At 37.2% G+C, this 26445-nt stretch overlaps 1 protein-coding gene across 1 annotated transcript in view; it reads right to left on the reverse strand.

The window, feature by feature from the left end:
* The window catches only part of HLCS (holocarboxylase synthetase), a 115745-nt gene that overhangs the window by 13307 nt on the left and 75993 nt on the right, over window positions 1-26445 (reverse strand). The window lies entirely within an intron of this gene.

Raw genomic sequence — 26445 nt, forward strand, 5'->3', positions numbered from 1 at the left:
ACACCTTCTGAGAGCTCTAGAGAACACTGGCTTATTTTAGGCTTGTGTTCTGCTTTTAAAATAGTTTCACTTAAAAGAATACTAACTTTCCTCTGGGGATAAGTAGAAAGTGCACTTTAACACCACCAAATGAGTCAATGCTAGACTTAAAAAAGAAGAAGAAAAAAAAACCCTACTGTGAGAACTTTGTTCAAGCTGCTTTAAAACAGATCTGAATTGTACTATGATCCTTCTTCAATTCACATTTTTGGGAAGAGTTACGTAACAGATAAAATAGATATTCAAGATGGTGCCAGCAAGGCAAACTTGGAGAGAGATTAATAGTCTAAAACTCTACTTCTAAAATGGGCACAAATATAACGTTGTTCATTCAGACAAAACTGGTCTTGTCTTAGAGATAAGTGCAGCCCAATCTTTCAAAACTATTTTCTCTGAATTTCAGATACATATGAAAAGTGCTTAAAGTTCTGAAATCAAGCATCACTGTGTGGAAGGGACCAGCTCCAAGCACAAGCATGGCCCCACTGCTCACCAGACACAAGTATTTTGGCAGACATCATGCTAAGGAACCAGTCAGATGTCCTACCTTGCAGTTTGAAAAGGACATCAGTAACTCGAAGGGCAACATCAATAGCAAGAAGATTCAGAATAGCTTTCAAAGGGTTGCCTTGCTTTCATAATGATCAAAATGGTACATTATTTGAAGACTAAAATAATGCCTGGACTATAAATGTCTTTACTAATTAGAAATGTTTTTGAACCAAAACTAACAAAAGCCTTGACAGACCCAGCAAAATTTTTCCACAGGACCACAAAATCAGAGAGATGTTGTCAGTACAGTAGCCAGATCTCTTTGACAATCTCTTTCACTGAGTTACAGTTTGACAATTGTAACTTTGGACACTACAAATTATTTGTCAAGACTATGATCACTAATCTACTGTCAGCATTGAGAAAACACCTCCTCTTATACCGGGATCTAGCAGAAAATCCTAGGCAGCTCTTTATGCCCATGTGGCTTCAGCACTGTCATCTGGGAACAGCATGATTTCAATTACAAGTTCATAGCTTTGCAACAAGAAAATCTAATTTAAATTTGGAAGCTCAGTTAAGAAGAGATTACAGGCTTTGTCAAAAAACACTGATTTCTGTTTCTTCTCTGTTGATACTTGTTTATAAATAGGGAAAAAAATGTAATTTGCTGCCACGTTTGGAGGAAAATAATCAAAGCAGTAAAAAAATAAGTATGAATCCAAAGCACAGGCTGTAGAACAAAGAGATATGATCAACAGAATGCATGAATGTAGCTATTAGAGGCTTGGCAGCAGGTAACAACTTATTAAACACAGAGACTGAGTCTGTGCTTTTAAGGGTATTGAATATGTTCTTCAAGATGGACACAACATGGGGAAGTTGCTAATACCCAGACTGATGTAGCAAGAGAGAGATTTATTTTTACTATTTCCTGAGATTGTTCTGGGAATACCATGAAGTCTAAGATAGTAAAAGAGAAGAAAACAACACAACCCTCACTCAGCTTCGGGGCTATGTAAATTGTGTGTGCTTGCTAGGTTTTTTTTTCTGAGAGAAACAACTTGTATTTTCCCTTCCAGAAAGAGAAACTGTACGTGCACTTTTTTGCATTTCAACTTCCCCTCTTTTCTTTCAACTTAATCAGTTGCAGACGTAACTATTTCATTTTCCTACAAAGTAACTTAATCACAATGTTCACCAAGTTTTTCTTCTAAATGTTTGCCTTCGTGAAATTCTTTGTTCTTTATTCTGCTCTGTAACAAAATTGCTCTATAAATTAAGTCAAAAGACCACACTGAAATACAAGAGCAGGAAAACGTGGAACATCTGAAAACAAATTTGCCCATCAGGAAAAATATCAGACAGCACTTATCTGGCCACAGATGAAGATACTTGAATTGTAAGTAAATTTTTCTTCTCTGCCTTGGCCATTTTTGTGGGATTTTCCGAAGTGTAAGCAAAGCGCTTTTGGTATGCAAGAATATTAGAACAGTTGAAATACGAAAACAGATTTTAGCGTAATTTTTATAGATCCTGTAACACATAGCACGAGTGCTGTCAAGAGCAATAAACAATACCTAATTACTTAAAAGAAATTGTAAGTCTGAGAACGTATCTGTCTTTATAACTACTCAACACAATGACTTTTCTTCTGACGTGAATGTTGTATGGGAATTGAAACCACAGAAACTATGTTTGAATTATGTTAGCGGCCTGACAACTATAAATTTCATTGATGTTGTGGGTTTAAGGTTGAAATTCTCATTAATGCATCCTGCTGTGTTACAGTATTGCAGAGGTATTACAACAGGCAGCATTACATTCCAGATGTTAAAATACCTGGGCACAAGTGGGTGAGTTATGAACAGATTTCTCCCTTCACTCCAAGTTTCTGAAAATCCCACTCTCAAATAGCTTGTTTGTAACTACTGTTTACACAGGAAATTATAAAATAACATAAAATCTTTCAATGTTTAGTTGAAAGGAAAATAACATATCTTTTGATAAGTTTCTTGTACTATTCTGGACAAAAAGGTGGCCTGAACACTTACTTTACTGCTTTATATCCACTGTTTTTGTTCACTACATCCAGTCTGAAAACAAGCAGTGTTGATACCCACTAGCATTTTTTCTGAACTCTCCATTGCTCTCCATTTCCTCTTCATAGCACTCAATTGCATGGTGCTGTGTTTGATTCCAGGCTGTGTGTGCTGAAAGGCCTGCCAGAGGGCATGCTGGCCAAGCATAACAGATCTCTCAAGTCCACACTGTAGGCTTTCTTAGTGGCAGTCCTGATATGGGTCCCTCTTCCCTATCTAGAAGCTTGTTTTCAGGAGAACATGAAAACCTGAAGGAACAGCTCAAATATATGCAGTTCTTCTGCAAAGTAGGTGGCAATCTGATTAAGGGCTGGTGGGCTACAATCTGAGCAGAAGCCAGAAGGAATGACATCATGGTGGGAGGGAATTTGTTACAGGCTGAAAGGACAAAGGAGAAAAGACTTTTTGAACAGCTTGAGAACGTCTGCAGATGACAGATCCTGATTCCTATGGGAAACTCTAATCTCCCTGACAACTGATAAAAAGGAAACAAAGTGGGACGCAAGCAATCCAAGTGACTTCTAGAGGGTGCCAAAGGCAAGCTCTTAGCATAAATGTTAGGTCAAGTGTGACCAATCTGCAGTACACAGACTGCATGAGGCTCTGAACAGCTAGCAATGCAGCCCCACAGGATTGTAAACTGTTAACATTACTATGATTTTGAGTGTTATTTTTCATGGGTAGATCATGCGTAGCTCGAGTACACACAGCATAAGCAACAAGGAATGATGTAATATTTTGTAAAATTATTTCATAAGTGAGCACATTCACTTGTGTGGTGCTGACAAATTTTGTAATTTTCAACATCTCAAAAACCCGCAAAACTACCAAATAAATTGTAATATGCAATATGTTTTTATTTAGCTTTGATTAGTATTATAAGTTCGATTACTTTTAAATTAGTATTTGATTAGTGTTTTTGGGAGTACATAAATTTGTGAACAACTCTTTTCAAGGATGAAGCATAGGAACAAAAAAAAATCTTTGATAAATGCTTTGAGATCTCACTAAGAATTGCAACCACTTCCACAGAACCATACACTGATGCATTAATTTCACAAAAGCCAAGTATCCCACTGATTTAATGTTTTTGTTGCCCTCTTTTTTTAATATTTGAATCAAAAACGTATTTTAAAAAGAAGCTTTGTTACTTACATACATTAACTATACGACAGATTTTATATGTGGCCCAAAACAACAACTCTTCTGTCAATGCACCCCAGGGACAAAAGGTGGGACACCCATATGTTAGATTATCTACTTGTTGTCTGCTACAAACAAGGGAGAGCAAGTTGGAAGTGATAATATGTGGTAGTCTAGGCCATAGCAACTATGATTCAATGCCATTAAAGATTCTGACAGGAATAAGGAAGATAAGTAACACATACAAATTCTGGATTTCACAAAAATTCAAGACCTGGTAGGTGGCATCTTAAAAAGAGGCAGTTCTAAAAGACATAGGAGTTCAGCAAACCCAGCCAATACAACAGCTCATCACAATATTTAGGAAACAGGTTAGATGAACAGGGTGCCTGATTTGTCTAAAACAAAAATTTGTGAATGCAAGAAGAATGTACAAAGACAGACTACATGATAAAAATGCAGAAATACTGTCCAGACAAGCAAGGACGATGCTAAGAAAGCCAATCCTCAACTACAGTAGAAGTTGGCAAGAAAACTGGCAACAAGAACTTCTACTGCTCCTCTGTTAGAATAAACAAGGAAAATGAGGTCTCATAGCTGACTGGGACATACAGATAAAGCTTAAATAAAGTTACAAAATTTCTTCTTTCACTTGGTCTTCACCAATGATATCTCCCAGGATTTTATGCATATGTTTGAGCAGAAGAGGAAATACAAGCAGTAGAAATGAACTGATTTCATAAATCTCTTGAGAAACCTAGACTTATTCAAGCCTATGAAAGCATCTGAGAGTGCTGAAAGAGCTGGCTGATGTCAGTCACATCAAGGTTGCTTTCTGTACTCACAGTCATAAAGATAAGGGGAAGCCCCAGAATGGAATGGGGCAAATGTTGCAATCATCTTGTATTCCAGTTTGGAATGATCTAGATGTGTGTGCTACCAGTCGAGCAAATAATCCAGTCAAGCTTGGATTCTAGGATTGAAAAGTAGTGTTTAATGGCTTGTATTCTACTGTAAGCTGGTCAAATTGCAGTTCCACAGGAGTTTATTCTGAGATGCATCTTGTTTTTATCTCAATATATTTACTGATGACTTGTGAGAGAAAATGAATCATAGAATTGCTCGGTTGGGAAAGACCTTCAAGATCATCAAGTCCAACTGGAACCGAACCATACTACCCTAATTCTAACAACCCACTGATAAATCATATCTAAACATGCATTTCAATCAAGTTTGCAAGTGACACTGAGCTCTGAGGATAACTGACCATTGGAATAGGATGCCCAGACAGGTTGTGGAATATCTCAGTATGTGGAGTTTACAAGATCTGTCTGGACTGTTGTCTAGCTAGTCCGAATTCACTGTTGATCTTGCTTAAAAGCAGAGGGGTGGACTAGAGACCTTCAGGGATCCCTTCCATCCTGAACGATTCTTTGATTCCAGGAAATGTACAGAAACCTGGTAGCCTTTGTGTTTCTATCTGTCCTTAAAATGCAGTTGAGATTAATCAGCAACTACGCACTAGCTACAAATTACAGAATTAGCAGCTTATCCCAAAAGCTGATCACTGGAATTCCCTATCCCAAATAGGTTCCTAGATTAAAGCAATTTTCATAATCTCTTACTAACACTGATTAACACCTAACTTTAACATCTTCCACTTTCCATTCATCATTTTATACATGACCAGGTGCAATACACAGCCCCCAAACAGATTGACTCATGCAGCCGAGACAGGTAGAAGAACACCTAAACTGTTAATCCTTGTGGCGCTTATTTAAATGATGGGAAACATACTGCTCTGCTCTGTTATAACTTCGCCTATATCCAGACGGCAAAATACGTGCCAGAATACACTATTACATGAATGCACTCTTCTGTTCTATTGCAAAAATTCATAGCTTTTTTCACGTTATAGTGGATTTCCCTGTAGCAACGTTGGTACAGAAAGGACCATTTAGTATCAAATTCTCTTTGAACTCTTTAGATATATTAATATCCTATATTCCCATGAAAAAGCGTAAGTAATTACAACGTCCCAGACTTGTGGAAAACTAAAAAAGTGCTGGCACACTGAAATGCTAGTTTCTTGTACTTCATAGAAATAAATACTACTAAAAAAAAAAATATAAAAAATGTCCTGTAATAAGATGTGTATAAGATATTTTCAGCAAGGAATAATCTACTGATACTATGAATGACATAGACTGGCAACTTATACTATATACTTGGAAATGGTTTAAACAAAATTACAGCAAATAGGAAGACTGTTAGTAGGGCATGTAAGCCATGTGAGCTATTTTTTAGCTGGATCAATGCTCTAATCTGGCTCATCGTAAATGAACACTGCTTGTTGGCAAAAGGGAAGTAAGAGTAAAAAAGCCAGTGAGTAAAAGGGAAGACCAAACCACCTCTTCTTTACCACATATGTATTTCTGCTTGATTTAAATTACCATATTACAGCCTCAGAATTGTACACGCTTTGCTTGTGAAATCAAGCTTGTTGAACAGACAGGGTAGAAGTACCATTAAATGTTCTTTTTTTCCTGCTTACTGCATTTTTCAGTTGCTAATTTTCTTGCTTCTCTATTTTTATACCAGATATTTCATAATTAATCCTCCATATATGTTTATAGGCTTTTTCTCTTCAAAAAAAAAAACATATATATGAAAAAGAGAATTTTAAAACACAGTACCATACAGCCAAAGGTGTCAGGAAACATACCCAAATAAGAAAGGACTCCAAAAAATTGGTTTGCCAACAAAATGCCAGTAAAATTTGAAACCTGGGTTCAGACACACTGGTCATGTTCCAAAACTCAAAGCTTAAAGAACTTCTTTATTCAGTAAATCAGCTTCTCTGTGAATATCATCAAGACCACAAAGTTACAGTAAAAGAGGGAGTTTCCAAGGGAGATGTGAGAAGACTCTGGGAGTTTAAGTTGTTTCAATTTTTAATTTGAAAAGCAAACACTCCCACCATTTTGAACTTATTTTTCCTTTAAAAATTAACCTTTTCAATTCATGACTTTTCTGAATTTGAAAAAGCTACCTGAAGCATACTGAAAATTTAACATAGAATAAATGGAAATGAAACAGATTTCATTAAAAAAAAAAAAAAGAACTCCAGTGCCACGATCTAACAACGGAACAGTTGCTGGAATGCAGTGAAATACATTTATCTTAACTTTTCAAGAACAGAATCTTCAGAGCAGAATAAAAAGTTACAAACATATTGACCAAAACCAGACTGAAGTATTCTTGTCCAAGGTAAAGCACAGTACAGATGCTATAAAAATTTCACACAGATCAAGGCAGCTTGCTGCTATGTCACTTTTTTCAGTAGTTTCATCATGTTAGATAAGAGTATGCAAGCTAGATCACTAAGAGAGAAATCTTAAAGTAACCCTACACAGCACAGCAAGAAACAGAAGCATTTTGATAAGGTAGTAAATTTGTTTTAAACTAGCATTGCCCCTTAATAACTTACAGCATGAAGACACTCAGATATTGGGATCTCAAAAGTAATCAACAGCAATTCTGAATTCATACAACTATACTTGAAGTTACCTATCAGATGAAAAAAAAAACAAACCAACAACAAAAACAGAACGTTTTTGCACAGACAACAACTTAAACTTTGCATTCCAGCCAAATTCTAGTCTGAGTAATTATATTTCCTTATAAAAATTTGGGAATACAGTCCTTCATTTCCTATCTTAAATCATACAGTGCATGAAATAGTTGCCATGTTCCATCAGAAAAGTGGATGAAGTTACTCCCAAGTAGCCACTCAGATACTTACAGTTAATGTAGAACAAAAGACGTAGGACATAACATACAAATTAAAGAAAGTATTTGAAAGAATTCTGCTTGAGCAGAAACTACCTGGTTGCCCTCTCCAGAGACTCCCCAAAGGTTTTCAGTTCAAACAGGAAAAAAATTAAAACATTCCAGGAAAATTATTTCATTGCTAAATAGTTGCAGAAGACCTACAAAATTGACTACAACACTTATTAACTTACACATACAAGTTTTCTGTTAGCCTTTTAGTACTAAAGACTTCATCAGAAATGATACTCCAAATCACAGAAGCAGGTTATACTGAAAAGCTCTAAATGCACTGGAATTTTCTTCAGTGATTTGCTCATGATTCTTTTATATTATGACTTCAACATATACATTACTCCAAATATAGACTAGCGAGGTCTTCCTAATTCAGCACTAGGTTAAAAATACTTTTACTGTTTTCTCTTCTTCATGAAGGTATACTCAATATTATTCACAAATTAAAATGAAAGGTAGCATGCTATTATAATTTTACATTTATTTTGGTCTATAGATAAGAGTTAGTATGGGAGAGATCTGTCAGTAACTTTAATATTCTTTCTGAAAAATATTTTGACATGAAAAACAACTGAAATTTTAAGCCAATTCCTTCATTAGTGTTGATTTCATTGGCCAAAAGCAAGAGAGTCTCAGTCTTAAAATTTTCACACGCCTCTCATCAGTTATCAATTTCTAAGTAGTTATCAGACTATGCTGCTTATATATTTCCTCTTTCACTGAAGAGTAAAAACCATGATTTAGATCAACAGTGCTTATAAAAATAAGTCACATACTTTTGATACCAGTATGGATGACTATCAGCTAGTCTCAAATCAATGTGATTTAAAAATATATGTACAACTTCTTGGAAGTTCTAAACACCTGTTAGTATTTGATTTTTATGATAAGCAATACACTACTGTACAATGTATGCTACGAGCATTGCTGTGCAGATGGTAATTTGACACATTATTTGGCATTAGATCAAAGCTTCGTAATTTTGCCCAGCTGTTACAACCATTATAAAACAACTCTGGCTTCATAAACTGGCAAGTAAAGCATTATCATATTACTTGTGTGCCTTTTTTTCCATTAAGTGCTATGAAATATTAAAACTTTGAAGAAGTTATTAATAGGTTGTACAAAACCAACCAGAAGCACTGCATTTCTCCTAAGAATGTCAATAAGCCCAGAATTTAATTGCAAAATTTCCACAGACAAAAACACCAGATTTTTTTTCCTTCTTCATTAAAAAAATCTTAACTGACATCCAAACATTTCTTAAGTAAAATGTAACAAAAAAACAATGCAAAACCAAAAAGCTAGAATTTTATTTAAAGAAAAACTGTTCCAGTGAAAGACAGGTTTTGAAATTCTTAGAAGATAGTAATTTAATTCTAAAATTTTAGTATTCATTTGAAATATTCTGTTCAGCTAGCAATGTTTAGGATATAATTTTCAAATGCTTTATTAGATCTGGCCAACTGTTTTTCATATACACAACTTTTCATAAAAAATTGATTCAGGAAAGCCAGTACTTGTTGAGAAATGAAGAATTAATTTGTCTGAAATGACTTCCTTTCTCCTTAAGAAAACCTCAACAAATTTTTGGAGCATTTTCAACCAAATTTAAACATGGTAGTTCTTTCAAATATATGCAAGTGCTGAAGTTTGGATCACTTAAACTTTGCAACACTCATTTATGATACCTTAGCTGTGCTTTCACATATGTCAGTTTTCCCCTGCAGACTCTGGTTCCATTACCAAGCCACCTTTGCAATCAGGCTTATAGAATCATGGAATGGCGTGGGTTGGAAGGGACTGCAAAGCCCTCAAACCTCCCTGTCATTGGCAGGGTTACCAATAACTAGAACAGGCTGCCCAGAGCCCCATTCAACCTGACCTTGAGTGCCTCCAGGGATGGGGCACCCACAGCTTCTCCAACCTATTCCAGTGCCTCACCACACTCTTAGTGAAAAATTTCACCCTAACACGTAATCTAAACCTCTCTTCCTATAATTTAAAATTTTCCCCTTTGTCTTATCACTATCAGATTATGTAAAAAATATGTCTCCCTTCTGACAAGCTCCTTTTAAGTGCTGGAAAACCACAATTATGTCCTTGGAGTCTTCTCCAGGCTCAGACTTGCCTCACAGGAGAGGTGCTCCAGCCCTCTGATCATCTGTGTGCCCTCCTCTGCATGAACTCCAACAGTTCCACATCCTTCTTATAATAGAATCATAGAATCCTTAGAGTTGGAAGGGACCGCTGAAGGCCTTCTAGTCCAACTCCCATGCAATGAACAGGGACACTGCAGCTAGATCATGTTGCTCAGGGCCTTATCCAGCCTCGCCTTGAAAGTCTCCAGGGACAGAGCATCAACCAAACCACATCTTCTTATGCTGGGGGCTCCAGGCCTGGGCACAGTACTGCAGATGGGGCCTCAGAGCAGAAGAAGACAATCACTCTGCTGGGCACCTCTTTTTTTGATGCAGCCTAGGACACTGTTGGACTTCTAGGCCACAAGCACACACCACTGGCTCATGTCAAGACTCCAGTCCCCAAGGACCCTGAGGTCATCCACAGAGTGGCACTCAGTGAGTCTCTACACATACCTGGGACTGCTTCAGTCCTAGCCCAACACACTGCACTTGGTCTTATTGAACCTCATTAGGTTTATACAGGACCACTTCTCAAGCTCGCTCAGGTCCCTTTGTCATATGAACTGCTTCACTCAGTTTGGTGTCATCAGCAAACCTGCTGATGGTGCACTCAATCGCCATGTCTGTGTCATTGATAAAGATGTTGTGAAAAGCACTGGTCCCGAGGTGGATCACTGAGCCTCCACCTGGACACAGAACCATTGACTACAACACTTTGTTACCATCCAACCAATTGTTTATCCACCAAATGGTTCAGCTTTCAAATGTAACTCTCCAATTCAGAGATGAGAATGTGGTATGGGACCATGTCAAAAGCCTTGCAGAAGTCCAGGTTGTCCTTCTGGTTGCCATCAGTTGCCCTTCTGTTGACCATCGATGCTGTCACTCCAGCATTTTGTATTAAGTGTCTGGCCTACTGACAAGATGGGGAATCCTAACTAGTACTTTCACAAGCCACAAGTACTATAGGCACTCCTAATGAACTGTTGAGTTGACTTGAACTGCAACATTTAACTGGGTTATAAATCCAGCATATTACACTTCAACATCTCTCAATAGATTTTTTCTTCAATTTCTTGCTCACTGTAAGAAGAAAGAACTAACAATATTTCAGCTTTCTTCTGATTTCAAGTTGCAGATCGTGTTAAAGATAGTAATCCAGAAAAATTATTGCTTTTTTATGGTGAATAAAAAAGGCAATAAACACAATAGCTGAACTGAGCTGGCTTTCTATTCATGCGTCTAATAATTAAAACACAAAAAAGTTCTCGTCAAGTACCAGAGACTTAGACTCGCTGCTCCCTTATAGTGCCAACAGAAACCACAAGATTTCTAAATTCAGTATTCAGTAAAGCATACAGCACTTTTCTCATGCAAGAGCCAACATCCAAAAACACATAAATAAGGAACAGAAAAGTTCTGTTTCCAAATATGTTGTTAAATATTTTTAAAACCCCTACTATTAGACTGTGCCAACTCCAAGGCAGACTCCAATAGTTAATTTCATGGGTGATTAAGAATGAATTTCAAAATAAGGAAGTTTCTTTATGCTGGCCACAGCATCCTCTGTAGACTCCAGAAACAGTCATCATAATGTAGACTTTAACCACAGACTCAACACAAAATATAGCTGGTATTTAAATCTCAAAACTGTGGATTTTCTTTGTAAGGGCTGGTAGGAGAAAATCCAAGCATACGCTTGTAGTCTTATTATTTCCAATTCTTCCAGTGTAAGAAAAGCAGTTACTTCCTAACTCAGTAAATTTCAAAGAAATGCCCACTTTAAGACAATCAAATGCATACAAATATCTGTCCTCACAGGAGGTGGATGAATAGGTAGAGATCTGAACTGTACTGGAGAGAGCTCATATGCAAGTGTGGACAGTTGCACAACCCTTCCAAACTGTGCGCCTGGATTGTGTGTGCAGCATAAACAGCAGTGGCTAGGGGACAAGAAACCAAAGAGGCCCCTAGGTAAACCTACACTTGGATCTTGGCATCTTGCCATTTTTTCAGAGCAACGATCACCACTATTTACACATAGTGGAAGTTGAAGATCAAATATCATCAAAAACATTGCCAAGAAAAAATGCCTTTCATTCTTGCATTACCTTAGTAAACTCAGGAATTACTTGTGCAAACCAACAAATACAACACGTCAAATTCTAACAGTATATAACTATCAAGAGTGTTTTAACTTTCTTGTAGGAAAAACAAAGAAAGCTGTAGGAGTAATCGCTCCCTGCCATTTCTTCCTCTTCCCTATTTCTACCACAGAGAAACGCTATTGTAGCATCTCAGTATCTAGGATCTAATCCCAAATCCTCGTCTGTTACCAGCTGTCATGTGGATGCGCTTGATCACCTATAATTCTTGCATTGGTTTGTCAGACATGTAGTCAGTACTCACAGAGTAGTAATATAAAACTGTTATAAATCATTACTGAACCTCCTGAAAGATCTCTGGCTCCTCCTTCACCCACTTTTTTTGTGCATGCTTTAACTGTAAACTGAAAGGAAAATACAGGTGTATATAGACTTTTTCTCATCCTGGTTTACTGATAAATTTATACAAAATAGGTGTTCAGCAGACACTGACAAATGAAATGGATTGTACTGAAGCTCAGTCCGATGTGAAGCCTTAGCAGAAGTGTTCTGGCCTAGTAAAATTATCAACAGAACCACTCAGATTACATGCAATAGAAGGCAGCATCTAAGAGAGAAAGGAAGACTTGGAGGATTAGTTACAACATACTACGACTTTTAGCAGCACTTAACGCTAAGCATACAGAAATTGTAGGATGTACATGGTGGTATTCTATTTTAAATGAAACGCTAAGGCTTTTTCAAAGGTTAGGGTGGTCTGAAGAAAATAATTCCTTTGGCTCTGAAGAAGGAAAAAAAACGGACTTGGAAGAATGTCTTAAATGGGAAACATCAGTACAGACAGAGGGTACTATGCAAAAATGCTACTGTCAGAAATGAATACACACATGGAAGGAAAAAAATCAGTGGCTAGCACATGCATGTAAAGTAAAAAATCTGCCATACCAGCAGAAGGCTATCTCCACGTACCGTACCTGGATTTGTAATCTTCAAAAAATGAGCCACAGTTGCATGAAAGCTAGCTAAAACCCTAACTACAACAAAAGGTCAATGCTGACAGCAAGAGTAGAAGCCTGAAAACTGGACCGATAACTCCAGTTAAGCATTCTCAGTGTTGAGTAGAACTGGAAAGATTACTCTGCACATTTTACACATAGCACTTTTTAAAATCACTTCTGTATGAATTTCCATCTCATTCCTCACCTCCTTCGGTTACAGCAATACTTTTTTCCCTCCGCTCAATTCCTGACTCACGCTTCCATAACCTCTCTTGAAAACTGATATCCAATCACACTATCTTCATTTAATGATTTGCATCTCATTATTCCTATAGGCCGTTCATACCCATAATGATCTGCATCCTATTTCTTTCCGGCTATTCTGTGATCCTCATGTTTAGAACTTGAAAACTACCTTCATATAATCTTATACCTCTTTCGTACTGACTTCAGTTTTAATAAGCATAGCCTCAACTCTGCCAATGAAATGAAAACAAAATTAAAACAATCAAGTTATTCTGAAGCATGGCAGATACAAACCCTCAGCAGTACAGCACAGTAAGTGAATCAGCAGATCCCACTGAAGTCCCATGCAATATAACTAAGTATGGTGCTGGTGATGGGGCTAGAAAAAAAGTTATGAGGAGTGACTAAGGAAACCGGGGTTGCTTAGTCTGGAGACTGAAGGGAGACCTCACTGCTCTCTTTAACTACCTGAAATGAGGCTGCAGTGAGGAGGGTGTTGGTCTCTTCTCTGTGGTGACAAGTAATAGGACGCGAGGAAATGGCCTCAAGTTATGCCATAGGGGCTTTAGCTTGGATATTGGGAAGAATTTCCTCATGGTGAGGGTGGTCTAACACTGTAATGGGCTGCCAAGAGAAGTGGAGTCTCCATCCACAGAGGTATTTATGAGATGTGTGGATGTGTACGTAGTTTGATAGTAGGCTTGACAGGTCAGGTTGATAGCCAGACTTGATCTTGATGGTCTTTTCCAACCCAGATGAATCTACAGACATTGCTTAAATGTAATCAGAAAACCACCAATAATCTATTCAAACACTTATATCTGATAATGAAAATATGATTTGTGATACTGAAACTCTGTGCAACAAGACCATCAAAGAATCATAAAATCATTCGAGTTGGAAGGGACCTTTAATGGCCAACTGGTCCAACTCCCCTGAAATGGACAGGGACACCTGCAGCTAGATCTAACTGCTCAGAGTCCCACCTAGCCTGACCCTGACTGTCTCCATATATGGGGAATTCACTTCCTCTCTAGGTAACTCGTTCCAGTGCCTTATTACCTTCACTGTAAAAGACTTCTTCCTTATATCCAATGTAAGTCTCCTCTCTTTTAATTTGAAATCATCTCCCTTAGTCCGAGCACAACAGATTCTACAAAGAGTCTGTCCTCTTCTTTCTTATAGCCCCCCTTTAGACACAGAAAATCTGCTTTCAGGTCACTCTAAAGCCTTCTCTTCTCTATGCTGAACAGCCTCAGCTCTCTCAGCCTGTCCTGATAGGGAAGGCATTCCACCCCTTGGATCATTTTTGTGGATGTCCTCCTCTGGACATGCTCCAATAGCTCCATGTCTCTCCTGTACCGAGGACACCACATCTGGATGCAGTATTCCAGGTGAGGCAGGATCACCTGCCTTGCTGTGCTGGCCACGCTTCTTTTGATGTAGCCCTGGATACTGTTGGCTTTCTGGGTTTCGAGAACACACTGCTAGTTCACGTCCAGCTTCCATCCATTGGTACCCTTGAGTCTTTTTCAGCAGGGCTGTGCTCTATCCTTACATCCTCCAGCTTATACTGATATTGAGGGTTGCCATGACCCAGATGCAAGATCTTGCACTTGGATTTGTTGACATTCGTGATGTTCACCTGAACCCCTTGCTCAAGCATGTCTTGGTGGATGAGTAACTGTAATCTTCCACAACATCTTATAAGCCACCCCCTTAATATAACAATTATAAACTAATCTGTGGCTAAGAGAAGAACAAGTACAAACACACTAGAAGTAGAAACATGCCAGTCAATGAAATGTCTTCGTGCTGTAGTTAAAACAGCAGCATTAGCTGCTGCATCATAAATTCCATTATCAAAAAGAAAACAAAAGGTAAAAAGCAACTGCATAAACAGCATACTGGTATATCATTCTACACTAAGGAAGTAACTTCAGGGAACTGCTTTTCACTGTCTCTGCTAACATGAACTGTTAAGAACAAACTATGTTGAATAACTTTTTAATAATATTGAGGTCATTTTGTCCAGTTCTGTATGAATCTATAAACCATATTAAAAAACTTCATTAGCCACAACAAGATTGTAACAAGACTGTCTTATTGAAGTATTTTTCCCTGTTTTCTGATAATTAGATGCCAACATACAATACCTAGCCAGAGCACTTGGATTTTTGGAAAAGTCAGAATGATTTCATAAGCCCAAGAAGCTGTAATGCAATAGGCAATCCTATTCTGTAAACAATATGGAATTTTGGATAAAATAAGATCCAATGGGACATACATAAACTGTATTAAGGCTTGGAAAATCTTTCCTAACAGCACTCTCCATATGGGTTGTAGTTTTAAGAATGGTGTTTTAAACACTTCAACAGTGATGCTACAAAGTAAAAGAAAAAAAGATTACTGAAATAAAAATAGGTCATTTTTTCCCTTTCTCCACCAACAGAATTTTAACAAGAAATTCTTCACAGAATTAATGAAATTGCAGCTGTAAATTTCCAGTGCTTGCAGCCTTCTCCTCCACCTTTCCCCTCATCATAGCACAACATCTTTTCACAAGATATTTACTTCTTGAATGTTACCAAAAAAGAGTAAGGTAAGAAAATACTCTTCCTTTTAGGTGTTTTTATCAAAGGGGCTTTTTCAACAAGTACTCTAATTTTGGCTTTTCAAAGATGGACAGAGTATTTACACAACAAAACACAATATTATGATCCAACCTGAACAAAACTAAAATTCAACTTCCAGTTTGCCTTATTGTCTTTTACAGGGCATCTTCTCTATTGCAACAAACACATGCTACTCGTGTTCACTTTGGATACCCTTTTCACTATCAATCAGTCAAATATCCAAAGGTTACTCTATCTCTGTTGCTCTCTTTCTTATACACAATTTGTAAAGCCTTGCTCAGAAACCACCTTTTTGTGTTTTTATGACTTCCAGCATCAGATCCATCACTACAGTGTTGAAATGACTTAGAGAGGGATATTCAAATGGAGTGGGAGTTTTCATACTGTAGCTTGACAAGGTACAGGGTCCAAGTAAAACACAAGGCTCAGATAGTGAAGACAGATCTTTGCACTCATCTTTGCAGTCTCTCCACTACAGTGAAATGATTCTCTCTCACAAATAAATTCCTACTAGTCGTAACAGAACAAACAGAAGGAACTGAACTGCGAGATCAGTAAATGAATGGACTATCACTGAACTATGGGTTCTTACCCATGAATATGTCTCTATCATAAACATACAAGTTTTCTGGAATTCTAGTGGCATTTTCAAGGTACATATATTTGGAGACAAAGCTGTTTAAGATATCATCTTGCAGATTGTTACATTAATTCCATGGCTATACATCAGAACTTAAGCAGAGCCTGAAGTTTCCTAACAGGCAAGATATATGCTAAGCACCCAATTCAGGCAGAATACTTTACACATAGATAATCTTATGCAGCAAGAAATGAACATTCATTCCAAAATCAAATGCAGACACAATCAAACAGACCTCTGTCAATATATAGAACATAACCTAATTCTCTAGTGGGGTTTTTTGTTGTACCTTTACACAAACCCTGAAAGCTGAGACATGCAGTGATGCAAGCCAAACACAACAAAAGAAGCTTAACTCTCAAATCAAAAGTACTAAGCACATATATACAGTATGGCACTAACTGGAAACCAAACAAAAAAGATGAACAGGTTTTTATTTTTTAAATAAACCCAAATCTTCCTATCTAATGCAGCAACTGAACAGTTGAATATTATCAAATTACATTTGCATACTGCCTGATTATTATCAAATCATAATATAACTATCCATTTTTAAAAGCTACTATAATTTTTTTTTTTAAATACGAAAAATAAAATCCTTCCTCTAAGTAAAATGACTTCCAAAATCATTAAACACATTATCAACTTCTCAATTGAAATGCATTTTTAAAATCCCACCGTCATAAAAAAAAATTCTTGGATGCTTACACAGAATACATCTTTGCTTATTTATTACACTCCATCCCTTCTCTAACATCAACCTTTATTTTTGTTGCTGAAGAGTTGCCATAAATAAACTTTGTTTTCCTCATTAGCTTTTAGGATACTTACACAAAGAAAAGATGACTGAATTTTAGCAAGGAGACAGCAGAACAAAATGTGAGAGCTAGAAAATGCTTTATTTATCTGTCCACTAAGCAGAACTCACTGTAACTTCAGTAATTCTTTTAAAGTGGAACATATACGGTGATGAGTAAGCCCAAACAGAACTTGTAACACACTATAGCTATGCATAAACACAGACAAAAAAAAATTAACTGATTTCAGAACCTGAAAAAAGATGTGTTTTCCAGTCAAGAGTAAATTACTCCCTTAGCCCTCCCTTTGTTGCCAAGTGCATATGCACACCAATAAAATCCCAGAGATCTTTCTTAGTGGAAAAATTTTGATAATACATTAAACATCATTTGCTGTAAATTAGCACTTTAAAGAAGAAATATACAACTATAGATGCAGCTTCTTGTATGAACACAAAATCATTTGTATGGCTCACTAACATCTCTGAACTATATTTTAACAGTTCTGGTTGTCTTGCATCTCAGTGAAAACATTATCTGCAAGGCAGTGTGCCATGAGGCCTCATGAAATGCAGCTGTTCACATGGCTGCCTTTTTCCCAGACAAACTGAGATTAAGTTTCTATTGCCACAAAGGCTCTGCAGTCCTTACAAGCATTCTTTTACCCCAGAGTTGGGACTACATATTGGGCTGTCATACGAGGATGTCATGGGCACGGCACAGTTCAGTTTAGACATCATTTACTCAATTTTATAGATATTCTCATCACATAAAGAGAAGTGCGAAGCTGAAGAAGAAAAACTATCAGTATTAGTCCATACTTGAAAAACTTTATGTGACAAGAAGAATAGTAATATTGGAATTTTGATTGCAGGGCCCCTCTTCAAGTAGTTTTGAATAATGAAGATCGTATGTGAACTATGGTTAAAATTTTGCTTTAAATCTATTATTATTAGATAAAATTGATTTTGTTAGCCTAGATAGTCCATACTTTGTATTCAATTCTATTTTGTCAGTGTGGGATTTTCACATAAACAACTTCCATGAATGCTTCTATAGGATCCAAAGTAAAATTTTAACTTCTGTGGTTAAGTTTCTCCATGTTAGTATGAATTTAATCACCATCTACAGTGTATATCAAGATACTTTGGAAAGCTAAATGATCAGTATTTGCAAAGCGTTTCAAAAATAACAGATGGATGATGCCATAAAAGCACAAAAACCATACTAACTCAATTCCTGAAAAATGATCTATTTACTAAAATCCAGGCACTACCATTTTACTACTCAGGGGTACCTGCCCTACGTAAGTAGTGGTATGAGGACCTTTGCATGGTTACCAAAGTCCCACAGATGGAGTAACTTAAAGGGTGTGCTTTGTTTGGGCTCCTAACATATGGATTTCTGCTCTCACTGCACAGGCTGGGAAGGTGCACACTGTGAATACTATTTATAATCTCAAAGATGATGCAGATCAGTTATGCGCATTTCTAAAAAGCAGAGACAGTAGCACAATTATCTAAGATGGATCTGCAATTGATGTGTTTATAATAGACTCTATGGCTGACACTAGTCAGAGAAAGAAATCAAACTGCATTTGCAAGAGACTGCAAAACTACTACAGGGAATGGTTTTATGTAAAGCCACTAATTCTCCTACAGTCTTCATGTTCCAGAAATTTGACATTGTTGCACACCTTGTAAGCACATCTACTGTTCCTATAACTTGCTTTGCCCTTTATTCTGCTTCAATACCACCCTTGTTGCTATCACTCACAATGCACTCTAGCCTTTGCCTTAGAGTGCAACAAAAGTCTGGCAGCAGTTCTAACCATAAACTAATCTACTGTTACATGCTGAAAAGTACTGTTAAAATGGCTTCAAGGCCTTCATAACTTACAATATCTAGTTCTAGGTCCCTGTATAGGAATCATCTGGACTTTCATTCATAATCCATTTTTACTGAATGTCAAAGCCAACTGTTTCACTATTTCATCTGTTATATAACAGTAAAATCACAGAATTTGTTATTGCAGAAAATTCAAGGCGAGGTAATTGCAGAAAAATTCAGAAGTGCTATCAACATGATATCCAGATCTCACAACCAAACAGTAGAGATTGAAGACTGATTACAGCAACACCTAAGCTAAACTACACATTTTGTCACATTAAAGTATATACAAACACACACACACACACAAAATAGTTGACTTTGTTGTGCCTTTACACCTTTAAATGTATACATATTTGGGTAGATAACTGAACGTTCAATTCTGTTATTCAAGCTGAAAAAGCAAAACAGTTAACTTCCACAGCCTCTTTTTTAAATATGCATTTGATACTAATCAAGTTTGAAATAATTATTTTGACTTCTTTTGCTTGTAATGACGTGAGATCAAACATATCTGCAACTACCCAACCTAATCCAAGTGCATTCCAAGACACACAAGCCAGTCCTACCATACTGATGCAAAGAATATGTACAATCATTGCAAAAATGCGTAAATCACACCAGAGCCTATGAAACTGCAGACACAACTGAAAAGAAGTTCAAATCTGCACGAAACTGTAAGACCATTTTAAGTCTTGAAGTTTTTATTATTTGTGAATCAGGCGTAAGACAGTGCAAAAGTCACTTGAAGTCATTACTGTTAATGGTGCTGCAGAATATTCTATTTTTATTCTATGAAATAATTGATGCATGAGATTACAGAACAGCAGGATTAGGTCCCTGGCTAAACGCCAACAGTGCAATTATTTTCTGCTGATGTAAAATTCCAGTGCAGTTTCATTTAGACATGGTAAAGGGTATGCTTGGACACATTTCTGCTTAAGGCATACCCTCCTTTATTTTAGAAACACAGACATCTCAACTTAAAAAAATATGCACAGATATTTGTGCATCGATGTGTTAATTTTCAGAAACTATGAAACAAAGCTCAGTGGAAAATATACTGCCTCTACTCATACAAAATCCTAGAATCACAGACTCGTTAACGTTGGAAGGGACCACTAAGATAATCCAGTCCAACCACCAACACATCACCACCATGCTCACTATGCCCCATCCTTAAGTGCCACATCTCCAATATCCCTGCCGTGGGCAGGGCTGCCCCCCCCCAGCTCTGTTGCCCATGGCCCCATCCAACCTGGCCTTGAGCGCTTTCAAGGATGGGGCACCACAGCTTCTCTGGGCAGCTGTGCCAGCGCCTCACCGCCCTCTGAGGAAAGGATTTCTTGCTGACATCTAATCTAAATTTCCCCCCTTTAAAGCCATTCCCCCTTCTCCTATCACTATCAAACTGTAAAAAGCTGCTCCTCATCCTGCTCTTAAGCTCCATTCAGGTACTGGAAGGCTACAATTAGGCCTTCCCAGAGCCTGCTCTTCCCCTAGCCAAATAAGCCCAACTCCTTCAATGTTTCTTTATAGGAGAAGTGCTCCAGGCCTTTGATCATCTTTGTGGCTTCCTCCAGATCCACTCCAACAGCTCTGCATCCTTCTTATGCTGGGGGCTCCAGGCCTGTATCTGGATGCAGTGCTCCAGATGGAGCCTCACAAGGGCAGAGTGGGGGGACAAATACTTTCTTTGCCACCTTTCTTCAGATGCAGCCTAGGATACAGTTTGTGAGCTTTACATCTCAAATCTAGCCAAGATTACATGAAATCTGGGAAGAATTATTACCCTAATCTAAACAGCCTCCTTTACAATGCCAGCCTATGAAGAGAGAGTAAACAAAGCATATGTGATTTTTTTTTAAGACCGATATAAGTGCAACTAGGTTAAAAGTAGGAATTAAGGATTCAGGTAATTTCTTAATATAACAGAGAAGTGATAAGTCTTTCCTATGAGTTGCTCATGCAGGAAAAAACTAATTGCTTTCGGGGGTATTTACATACAGATCTTTGTTCACGTGCTATTTATTCTCCTTCTTTAAAATACTTTGATACGTAAGTAGACATGTAGACCTTCTGCAGTCTAATAATTTCATAGGATATTTGCTGGCCTCCAGAAATAAAAGTGGAGGCCAATGATATTTTGCACTGTATTCTTTGCTCTTTCTTGTCAGCAGATTTTGTTGAGATATTTAAAAATGCTTAACTGTTAATGATTTGCTGTGCGTGGCTCTGAATTACTGGAGAGAAGTTTCCAATACCAAGATGGCTGCCACTGAAATTATTAGCTCAAAATGTGAAGTGCTAGCTAGCACCATGATAAGACAAATTTTTGAATTACAACTTACCATATATAACTCATTAGTCCTGATGAATATGAAAATTCAGACTTTCCTCACAAACTAGAATCAACACATGGAGTGTCTGAATTTTCTTGTTCTTTAGACTACTGTGAAAAATATTTTTCCCTTCAAAAAACATAGAGCATTCTACACAGAAGAAAAAAGCCTACATCATTCACAAAAATAAAATTTCATTATCCTGATGACAGTTTTCACTGACGTACATTGCCTTACTTGCCTCTAAAACCAAGTAAGTGCTTTTGAAAACATTTGGGATCGGTTCTTGGGTGCTTTTTAGGTTGGCAGTGCATCAGGAAGGAACATGACCTCCTCCGCTCTGTGGCAGGTTAAGCAGTCTGATTGAACATTGCTGCTAATTAAGAGCTCTTGTTGTTTGGCAGGACCACCAGAGTACCTTCTGCACTTGTTCATGACAACAGCACCTCTTTCAGAAATTAACTCTTGATGAGTGCAGACAGGGGGCCCAGCTGGTTCTCCCAAACCCTCCAACTATATAAATGAAGTGTAATAAGAACACTGGTGACTACTGAGGGAAGAAAGGCTATTCGTGACCTCTTTTTAAAAAACAGAGTATACTTTTACATTGCCTTAATTTTCTACATTGGGGGTAGATAATGCAGCTGAGAACTGTGTGAACAGAACTAAGAATCACAGGGGGTGACAGAGAATAATTCTGTAAGAAATATTTTATTAGGAAAGCTAAAATATAATTTCGTTCACAGAGCTTTCAAGAGCAATATCAGCATTCGGTAATCAGACTACAAAAATAAATGCTCACAAAAGCTGACAGATGAAAAAGTAAAACTGATTTCTTTTCCAAAAAAACCCCCACATTTTCCTGAAACAAATTTGATATTTCATTTCCAAACTCTTAGGACTCATTTAGAAGTGCCGCTTTGTAATACTCAAAAGGGTGTTCCACATGTACAAATGGTACAGGTTATCCTATAAATCACACACCTAAATCCTCCACAGAATACAACCCATCCGCAATGTTAATACTGTAGCTTATAACATCAGTTGACAAAGTGCTGGCCTCTCTGCTGACATTTTTCAAAGGTTAGCATGATTTTGATCATCTGAAGAGGCACTCCCTGAAGACTGGGCATGAAACACACTAGAAGAGCAATGACAGGGAGCTTGGGGTTTTTTTGCTAACTCTGCATATCAGGATAGCTTGTTTAACACTACATTCAGATAAATTTCAGAAGGTGAAGTCTACAGCTTGACTTCCAGATTAAACAAGAACAGCTACAAAGATAGTAAAGCAGAAGAGCTGTCTAACATGTCACATTCACAAAACAGTGATTTTTGGTTCCTTTTTATTGTACAGAGATCGTAAATGTCTGTCAATCTTAGACAGCTGTTAAGAGTTGAAGCTTATGAAAATGGAAGAATACTGATTACTATTTCAAAATATTTATATCAAAACAGCCTATTATGTTAAGTAGTGATTAGAAATAATTACATACAGAATTAACTACATATTACAGGCAAGTGAAGTGTTTGCACCCTCCTGAGCAAGACACATGTGAAAAAGAATGTGAAAGGCCATGATGATTAGAAACAACAATTTTCCTCAGAAAAGAAATGTGTTTTAAAGCAAGTCAATCCCCATATATATCCTCTCACACTTATATCTTGATATATTTTGTATAAAGCCTTAATTTGAAGATAATTGATGTTAGAAAAAACAAAGAGCAAACAATATGTATTTGCTTTTTTTTTTTTTTTTTTTTTTTAAGGTGAGAATATAATAAGATCAGCAGATGTTTTTGTAAAATAGGTCTAACAAAAGATAGTTTTGTGTTTGTTTTAGTGGTATGCAAAATACAACCCAAAATGTACTTGGACATACAATACATAAGGTTGGACATGCACATGTTTTGTGCACCAGAAAAGGCTGCAATACACATCCTTACTTAACTATTATATGTTTTTTCCTTCTCAAATCATTTCTAATTCAAAAAGCATTTAAGCATCCAACGTAGACTATCAATAGGGATATCCCAGTGGACAGCATACTCATTATTCAGATATTGTTAGGCTTATATCCAAAATCAAACGCAAAAGAAGTGCCTAGCAATAACACAGCTAGCATAATTCAAACCTCTGTAAATGTATTTCTCTCTTTCCAGAATGTTTGTGAACAGCCAGCCATAAAGGACCTAGCACAGATTAGTAACAGTATTGTAGTAGTAGCAGCAAGACATTATTGCAAACCTCTACTGTGCTGTCATGGTAAGCGTGCATTTTTTTTGCATTTTTTTTATAAGGTGCCACAGCTTCTGAAATCTTCAAATTCTGGAAATATATACCTCACTTCGTAAGTCAAATCACCAGTCATGACAGTTCCATAGACTAGCTGGAAAAGCATGACCCAGTAGCCCAAATAACAAGTAATACCCCTAAAGCCACCTGTTCTCAATCTGGTTTGGAATCAATTATCAGTGAACGTACAATGAATTAAAATACGTAACGTCCTCTGAGATTAGCTTCTACTGTGATTACTAGCAGGGGCACCCTTTGTCCTCAGGTGCCTTCTCTAAGGTTGCACCACTTCATCTATCTGCAAAATAAATGCGCTCAGTATTTGTTTACTTTCAACTGGTTCTAAGAGTCATGTATTACATCTGTCACATGTGACTTACAAAAAATAGGTTATCAGCATATAAAAGAAATGGGCTTCAAAAGAGAGATAAGCAATGAGCTATGAGTGCATATGATGCATACAGAATAAATAAAGGCTTAATGCCAATCTACAAATAAGTTCATAGAAAAGAAGACCACTGAGGGCTTTTACATTGATCGATACTACCATCTGCACAGGAAGTCTCTGAGCTATAAATTGTTCAAAGCAGGGAGAATGTTTAGAGAGGTATCACTTTGTGCTTGTTCTCTGATAGGACAATTGCACTAGATGATCTTGTAGACCCTTTCCAACCTTGTGACCCTATGATTTTAAGGTCTGTTATACTGCCTGGATGAGCTATAGGTCTTTGCTGCATACAGGATGTTGAGCTACATGGAGCTTTGTTCTGGCATAGCTTGATGATTCTCATGTTATTGACTCATCAAATATGGTTATGTCTAAAAGAATTGCTTTGCAACATGCAACACAGTTTAGTGTAGCTCTTGGCAGATGTTTACAAGGTAAGTTGAAGAGAAACTACTGCCTAAAGGATGTCTTTCTGATGTGTGAAGGAATTTTTCCCTCCAGAAGTGAATCAGTCAGACGAGAACATAGTGCTGTCATTATGTGAGAAGAGCTAGTATAAACATTTTCCTACAAAATTTCTTTTAACACTTTTGCCCATAGGTTGTTCAAGAACAAAATCTCCCTGAATTTTAGAGTTTATTTTAGAAGTATGTATGCAGTTATCTACCTTTAATTTGCCCACTTGCTACTCAGAGCCATTGATTTTGCATTTGTTTTTGTCAGCTGTCCATTCCGGTAAGTATTCATCGATGAATTAGTTAAGGCTAATTTCAGTAAAATAACATACAGTATGATACGGAGTACCATAGTTTTTATCTGGATCACGTTGTGGAACAAGTGGCATTTTTCAGTCCCCTCCTCAAGCCCTGGACTGTACTGCTGAGGTCTGATACTCCAGCCAGATTCTGAATTTTTCCTTTCACAATTGCACACCTCTTATATTTGTTAATAAATCTTTTTTTAAGGCTGTTCTTTCTTACAACAGTTCCAAGTTGTGGAATATACCTTCTTTAATCCAAATGGAGCTGTTAGCCATTGCAAAAAGAATTTGGTTGTATGGGGAGACTTCAATTATCCTCTTCCCAAAACTAACAGATGGCTCAAAGATATCTCTAATTAAGGCCGTGTTGCATTTACCAACAGACGATTTTAGAAGAAGAGCTTGTCAGAGGAAATCTGAAGCCCACTACAGCACATAATGACGCTCCTAACTGAAAGCCTGAGATTCAGAATGCAGTTTTCCCTGTCCTCATCCCTTATCCAGAAAAGGTGGAGAGTCTTGATAGAACAGAAGCTGTAACAAATAGGAAATATTTCCTAGAACTATGGTAGAAAGGTGTATGGGTATGAAAGGAAGTTCGATGTTAAAAGAAGATTTATGCACAGTCTTACATCACAGGTACTCAGGACTATATTAATAATTACTGTTCATTCTCTAAGCTAAAGAGAGCCTGAGAAGCTCAAGTAAAAAAATTCCATTTCCGTGCCATCTTCTATTGCCACCTTTACACTTTGTCAGCAAGAGCTATTTAGGAAATTTCTGTGAAAAACAACACTTACATAATCTAGTGAGAAACCCTGCATTAAAAGACAGCTGTCATAGAATGCTTTCATGCTTGCTTCTGTATTTCACCACTGCAATACAGAAATTAAAATTCAAATTATCTTGTTTCTGTACATCTCTTGCATAGATGCAATTGTTAAAAAGGTTTCTTCTTTCTGACTCAGCACTAAGGATCTGCGTATCACTTGCTCTTTGATCTCCAGCCCTCACATTGTGACTCCACAATGCTCCTCAGTTCCATATCTAGTAAAATGTTAAAGAAGCTGGAAGACTATTGGAACTACATAGTTAAAAAAGAGTCAGTTCTCCTATTTTTTAACCATTGGCAGTGTACAAAATTCTGTTTTATGAATGAACATTTTTCTTAGGATAATTTGCAGATATTAAACATAGCATAACCATTTCATTCAATTACATCTACATAAAGGTATTTGGATTTATTTCTTTAAGTTACAGGAGAACGAGAGTTTTTGTGCTACCAGAAGGTTAAAGATGGACTGAATGCAAAGCAGAGAGAAAACTGTTCAACAACCACCCCAACACCTGCTCAGCACTCTTAATTTACAGACTCATGGCAGCCATTATCCAGACAAAGGCAGGCAGACAGAATCAAGAGAGTCAACATTAAAAACTTAGGAAGAGATGGTCAAACAAAAGATACTACCGGTCTTCAAGTCCTTTACCTAGTTTAAACACTTAGGCTATCACAGCTAAGAAG

The sequence above is a fragment of the Centrocercus urophasianus genome, unplaced genomic scaffold (genome assembly GCF_019232065.1).
Source record: "Centrocercus urophasianus isolate 14NV4802_14NV808 unplaced genomic scaffold, USGS_Curo_1.0 seq_12, whole genome shotgun sequence".
In the NCBI taxonomy this organism is placed as follows: Eukaryota; Metazoa; Chordata; class Aves; order Galliformes; family Phasianidae; genus Centrocercus; species Centrocercus urophasianus.